Source organism: Triturus cristatus, chromosome 4_1 (assembly GCF_964204655.1).
Source record: "Triturus cristatus chromosome 4_1, aTriCri1.1, whole genome shotgun sequence".
Lineage (NCBI taxonomy): Eukaryota > Metazoa > Chordata > Amphibia > Caudata > Salamandridae > Triturus > Triturus cristatus.
Genome location: NC_140585.1, coordinates 1298854946 through 1298862120, shown reverse-complemented (window position 1 = coordinate 1298862120; position 7175 = coordinate 1298854946). Strand labels below are relative to the sequence as shown.

The window sequence follows — 7175 nt, the reverse complement described above, 5'->3', positions numbered from 1 at the left end:
GAAAATCCTAAAAGGAAGGGGTGCTTCCGAAATTTGGGCTGTCTGTCTGATCAGGCCCAGAAGTGAAGTGTTTAGTGATGCAAGTGCTTCGCCTTGCTTCGGAGCAACGTACCCACCAGCCTCAGCTGGAAACGTTCTAAGTTACTTATTCAGTTTCAACAATTTCATAACAATGTGGTTAAATCATAATTAACATATATAAACTTCGCTCTATTAATTTTGCACAGTGATTGATTTAATCAAAATATACATTTCACAGCGATGTTTACATAGTATACAGGTATCAGAATTTCAATATGATCTGATTCGCCCAATGCATTTCGGGCCTTTAGCGGCCCTTCGTCAGGGGCTTCTCTGCAAATGAAAAAAATACAATCATAATAACGTCGGTGTACAGGAGAGCTACATATACATGCAATACATATTTAAAAACTCCACATAATTTTTTTTACATAGAAAAAATGTCCTTGTATCAAAGAGAAAAGGTTTGTGATAAGAATGATCCACAGTAAAAACCAGTCACCCTGTGTGGTGAAAAAATCGTGCAAAACAAACTAAACAGAATACCTGATTATCTGGTACTCTCCCTGGCTGCAAAAAGGTAAAACAACTTCCGTAACTAAACAAACTTCCTCCTTAAATAAAAGATAATGAACGGACAGCCGTCCCTCAATTTAACTGACCTGCAAAATGAACCTGATCCTCGTGAACACTCCGTCACCGGATCAACTGTAGGAAAAGCGTATGCAAAAAAAATGCTTACTAACAAGGCTTAACTTGCTTCTCTGCGTGCCTACACCACTCATACGTATCCGTCTAAACTAAACAACGGTGACCCTCACCTTTACTGAGAAAACATCTTGACTTCTCGTGACCTCCAGGTAAACAGCTAACCGAGCTCTTCAAAGCCGTGCATAATCATCTGATCGGCGTCTACCTTATACGGACCTATTCTAATCAGCAAAGAAATAGGACTATGAATCTCTAATGCAAATACGGGCCGCCATTTTCAAATGGGAATCAGTTGCTATAATCCTAATAGATAAATACAGCCACGACTTTCAATGAGAAACGTGATCCCATAAAAAAGTGAACGAACGAAAATGTGAAAATAATGTGCAAAATTAAATAGAAAGGAGAGGAGAAAATTCGGAATATACCTCTAAAAAAAGATAGAAACTAAAACAGTTTAAGGACATTCATAACATAGACGTCTGTATGTCTCCTGTAGCTTGCCAAAGCATCGTTTTACAAAAAACATGCTAAATCAACTTTTTCATTAATCCCATGGGGATCTTGTGTATTCAACCTCCTGATCCAAAATATTTCTCTTTGTAAAAGAGATTTTGATAGGTTCCTACCCGGGACTGGGACCATTTTATCTATGATTTGAAATTTCAGTTGGGAAATGGAATGTTTGCACCTATTCCAATGTGCCGCTAAACTACTCTTTTGGTTGTTATTACGAATAGTGCTTTTATGTTCAGAGATTCTAGTTTTTATTTTTCTCTCTGTTTTCCCTATGTAAAGAAGTCCACACGGACATTTAATAGCATAGATGACGTTGGTTGAATCACAAGTGGAACTGTGATGTAGTTTGATGGTTTCCCCCATGGTGGGGTGGTGTACTATGTCGCCTGCTATTACGTTGTTGCAATGTACGCAATTGGCACATCTTTGCGTGCCTTTAAATTCCAAGGTGGTGGTCTTGAATGAAGTAGATAAAATTTCTTTGATGTTCTTTGATCTCTTGTATGCAAATAAAGGTTTCTCTTTGAAAAGGTCTTTAAAATCCTCTTCGTTTTGTAGCATATCCCATCTATTCAAGATGATTTGTTTGATTTGTTTGGAACTTGTGGAATACTTAGAAACAAAAACTTGTCTAGTGGAACATTTCTTAGGTGCTTGTTGTAGTAAACTTTCTCTTGACCTTTGTTGTGTCTTGTTGATAGCTTCGTTCAAAATTTCCTCAGGATATCCTTTGGATAAATACTTTTTCTTCATGTACTCCGTGTTAGATTGACATGTTTGTTCTGATGAACATATCCTTTTGGCGCGTAGAAATTGTGAAAAAGGAAGATTTTTCAATAAATTCTGTGGATGGAAGCTTGTGAATCTCAAAGTGTTGTTCTTATCAGTTGGTTTATGATGTATTTCTGTTTGAATGGTACCCTCCTTGATTTTTATCGATACATCCAAAAAAGATAATGAGTGTTTACTGATGGTGTTAGTGAATTGTATATGTTCATTTTTTTGATTGAGTTCCGATATCTTTTTGTCCAACATTTCAGGACTGTTTTTCCAGATTAAAAAGATGTTGTCTATATATCTCACGTACATGAGAACATTATCCGTCCATTCACTATCTGAGTAGATGTACTGGTCTTCAAAATGGGCCATGTAGGTATTCGCGTATGCGGGCGCCCCCGCAAAACCCATAGATGTGCCTTTGAGTTGTAGGTAGTATAGATCGTTCCACTCAAAGTAGCTATGATGTAAACAGAAATGCAACATTTCCAGTACAAAGATTTTGTCTGCTTTCAAGGTGGTTTGTTTCAATAATGCCCATTCTACAGCTTCCATCCCTCCGGAATGAGGGATGGAAGTGTATAACGATTTCACATCCAAAGTACATAATAAGCTTTCATGAGTGATCTGAACCCTTTGTAGTTTTTGTAAAAATTGGGTGGTATCTTTGATGTAAGAATTCCAATCCTGAACAAAAGGTTGTAAAAAACAGTCGATGTATTTACCAATGGGTTCAAAAATGGTCCCGCACCCGGTGACTATGGGTCTAAATGGCGGATTGAAAAGATCTTTATGAATTTTTCGCAGCATGTATAATCCAGGTGTACTTGGATTCTCTTGAGTTAAGAATAATCTTGTGTTGTCAGTAATCCATCCCATTTCTTTGGCTTTGGTTAAAATGGTGTTGAGTGTAACTGTGAGTTGGTTAATGGGATCTCCGTCTAAAAGGAGATACGTACTTGAATCTGAGATATGTTCCATGACTTTTTGATGATAGAATGTTTGGTCCATGATAACAATGGCTCCTCCTTTATCCGCCTTTTTGATGTTTATGGCGTTGTCATTGGCGATGTTTTTAAGAATGGATTGGTCAGATTTGGTAAGATTGTTCCTGATTTGTTTTTTGGTATTCATCTTAAACAAATCTTTTTTCCCAGAGGATTAGGATTCGTTCCCACATATCATACCAACCAATTGGAAAACGAGATCACGTTATTTAAGTTTATGCGAGTCTTGAGACTGAAATACTTTTTTTCTACGTTTGTAACGGTAGAGGGTTCACCTCCCGAAAAGGAACGAGAAGAGTTTAGAAGAAAATCAACGTTTCAAGCACCCATATCTCACAAAATCCTGGATGCGTTTGAAAATTTGGTGAAAAAAGATTTGTTTAAGATGAATACCAAAAAACAAATCAGGAACAATCTTACCAAATCTGACCAATCCATTCTTAAAAACATCGCCAATGACAATGCCATAAACATCAAAAAGGCGGATAAAGGAGGAGCCATTGTTATCATGGACCAAACATTCTATCATCAAAAAGTCATGGAACATATCTCAGATTCAAGTACGTATCTCCTTTTAGACGGAGATCCCATTAATCAACTCACAGTTACACTCAACACCATTTTAACCAAAGCCAAAGAAATGGGATGGATTACTGACAACACAAGATTATTCTTAACTCAAGAGAATCCAAGTACACCTGGATTATACATGCTGCCAAAAATTCATAAAGATCTTTTCAATCCGCCATTTAGACCCATAGTCACCGGGTGCGGGACCATTTTTGAACCCATTGGTAAATACATCGACTGTTTTTTACAACCTTTTGTTCAGGATTGGAATTCTTACATCAAAGATACCACCCAATTTTTACAAAAACTACAAAGGGTTCAGATCACTCATGAAAGCTTATTATGTACTTTGGATGTGAAATCGTTATACACTTCCATCCCTCATTCCGGAGGGATGGAAGCTGTAGAATGGGCATTATTGAAACAAACCACCTTGAAAGCAGACAAAATCTTTGTACTGGAAATGTTGCATTTCTGTTTACATCATAGCTACTTTGAGTGGAACGATCTATACTACCTACAACTCAAAGGCACATCTATGGGTTTTGCGGGGGCGCCCGCATACGCGAATACCTACATGGCCCATTTTGAAGACCAGTACATCTACTCAGATAGTGAATGGACGGATAATGTTCTCATGTACGTGAGATATATAGACGACATCTTTTTAATCTGGAAAAACAGTCCTGAAATGTTGGACAAAAAGATATCGGAACTCAATCAAAAAAATGAACATATACAATTCACTAACACCATCAGTAAACACTCATTATCTTTTTTGGATGTATCGATAAAAATCAAGGAGGGTACCATTCAAACAGAAATACATCATAAACCAACTGATAAGAACAACACTTTGAGATTCACAAGCTTCCATCCACAGAATTTATTGAAAAATCTTCCTTTTTCACAATTTCTACGCGCCAAAAGGATATGTTCATCAGAACAAACATGTCAATCTAACACGGAGTACATGAAGAAAAAGTATTTATCCAAAGGATATCCTGAGGAAATTTTGAACGAAGCTATCAACAAGACACAACAAAGGTCAAGAGAAAGTTTACTACAACAAGCACCTAAGAAATTTTCCACTAGACAAGTTTTTGTTTCTAAGTATTCCACAAGTTCCAAACAAATCAAACAAATCATCTTGAATAGATGGGATATGCTACAAAACGAAGAGGATTTTAAAGACCTTTTCAAAGAGAAACCTTTATTTGCATACAAGAGATCAAAGAACATCAAAGAAATTTTATCTACTTCATTCAAGACCACCACCTTGGAATTTAAAGGCACGCAAAGATGTGCCAATTGCGTACATTGCAACAACGTAATAGCAGGCGACATAGTACACCACCCCACCACGGGGGAAACCATCAAACTACATCACAGTTCCACTTGTGATTCAACCAACGTCATCTATGCTATTAAATGTCCGTGTGGACTTCTTTACATAGGGAAAACAGAGAGAAAAATAAAAACTCGAATCTCTGAACATAAAAGCACTATTCGTAATAACAACCAAAAGAGTAGTTTAGCGGCACATTGGAATAGGTGCAAACATTCCATTTCCCAACTGAAATTTCAAATTATAGATAAAATGGTCCCAGTCCCGGGTAGGAACCTATCAAAATCTCTTTTACAAAGAGAAATATTTTGGATCAGGAGGTTGAATACACAAGATCCCCATGGGATTAATGAAAAAGTTGATTTAGCATGTTTTTTGTAAAACGATGCTTTGGCAAGCTACAGGAGACATACAGACGTCTATATTATGAATGTCCTTAAACTGTTTTAGTTTCTATCTTTTTTTAGAGGTATATTCCGAATTTTCTCCTCTCCTTTCTATTTAATTTTGCACATTATTTTCACATTTTCGTTCGTTCACTTTTTTATGGGATCACGTTTCTCATTGAAAGTCGTGGCTGTATTTATCTATTAGGATTATAGCAACTGATTCCCATTTGAAAATGGCGGCCCGTATTTGCATTAGAGATTCATAGTCCTATTTCTTTGCTGATTAGAATAGGTCCGTATAAGGTAGACGCCGATCAGATGATTATGCACGGCTTTGAAGAGCTCGGTTAGCTGTTTACCTGGAGGTCACGAGAAGTCAAGATGTTTTCTCAGTAAAGGTGAGGGTCACCGTTGTTTAGTTTAGACGGATACGTATGAGTGGTGTAGGCACGCAGAGAAGCAAGTTAAGCCTTGTTAGTAAGCATTTTTTTTGCATACGCTTTTCCCACAGTTGATCCGGTGACGGAGTGTTCACGAGGATCAGGTTCATTTTGCAGGTCAGTTAAATTGAGGGACGGCTGTCCGTTCATTATCTTTTATTTAAGGAGGAAGTTTGTTTAGTTACGGAAGTTGTTTTACCTTTTTGCAGCCAGGGAGAGTACCAGATAATCAGGTATTCTGTTTAGTTTGTTTTGCACGATTTTTTCACCACACAGGGTGACTGGTTTTTACTGTGGATCATTCTTATCACAAACCTTTTCTCTTTGATACAAGGACATTTTTTCTATGTAAAAAAAATTATGTGGAGTTTTTAAATATGTATTGCATGTATATGTAGCTCTCCTGTACACCGACGTTATTATGATTGTATTTTTTTCATTTGCAGAGAAGCCCCTGACGAAGGGCCGCTAAAGGCCCGAAATGCATTGGGCGAATCAGATCATATTGAAATTCTGATACCTGTATACTATGTAAACATCGCTGTGAAATGTATATTTTGATTAAATCAATCACTGTGCAAAATTAATAGAGCGAAGTTTATATATGTTAATTATGATTTAACCACATTGTTATGAAATTGTTGAAACTGAATAAGTAACTTAGAACGTTTCCAGCTGAGGCTGGTGGGTACGTTGCTCCGAAGCAAGGCGAAGCACTTGCATCACTAAACAAAGTTGAATTGACTGTCATCTCTTGGTTCTGGGACCCACATCACCTTAAGCCTTCTTGAGTTCCACGCAACTCGACCTACAATTGACCGATTGTCACTGGTGCTTTTTACGATTGACCGCAGTGCTAAAGTTCTGCAATATTGATTTGCTTTGATTTATTTCACCTTCTAAAATCGATGACTCCGGTTATATTATGTATCCAGATGTGGTCATTTTGGTCTCGAAATTAATATACAAATCTGCTTTATTGTTATAAATTGGTGTTGGATATATATTGATTTGTGTCAATTGTTTATCTTCCATGTTGGTACTCTGAAATGCTTAACACATGTTCCTCTAATAAAGCCCCACTGCTCTTTGCCACTCTACCAGTACTGAGCTAAGCACTTATTATTATGTATCCAAAGACCATCTTTGGGGTATTGTGAGAGTATTGCATTGTGAAGCCTAACCAATCTCATTATATAGTACTCCACCTTCCTACATTGGGGATACAGCTGAGGGATCCTGAACTTGTGGTTCACAGTACTACGTGGTCATAAGTGGTCTTTGCTTGAGAAAATAACTATTGGCTTTGGACTAAAAAAATGTTTCAAAATGTTTTCACATTTTTTAAAATCAGAATTTCAGGGCCCTGTATAGACCTTCATTCCAATAATGA

General features: G+C 37.1%; 2 long non-coding RNA genes across 2 annotated transcripts; one reads left to right on the top strand and one right to left on the bottom strand.

The window, feature by feature from the left end:
- Positions 1–213: 213 nt before the first annotated feature.
- On the bottom strand, positions 214–716 carry LOC146856612 (uncharacterized). Its single transcript, XR_014980971.1, has 2 exons — positions 684–716; positions 214–354 (listed from the first exon to the last, which is right to left on the bottom strand). It is a non-coding gene; the product is annotated as an uncharacterized LOC146856612 (long non-coding RNA).
- A 5150-nt stretch (positions 717–5866) lies between these two features.
- LOC146856611 (uncharacterized) lies at positions 5867–6369 on the top strand. Its single transcript, XR_014980970.1, has 2 exons — positions 5867–5899; positions 6229–6369. It is a non-coding gene; the product is annotated as an uncharacterized LOC146856611 (long non-coding RNA).
- Positions 6370–7175: the final 806 nt, after the last annotated feature.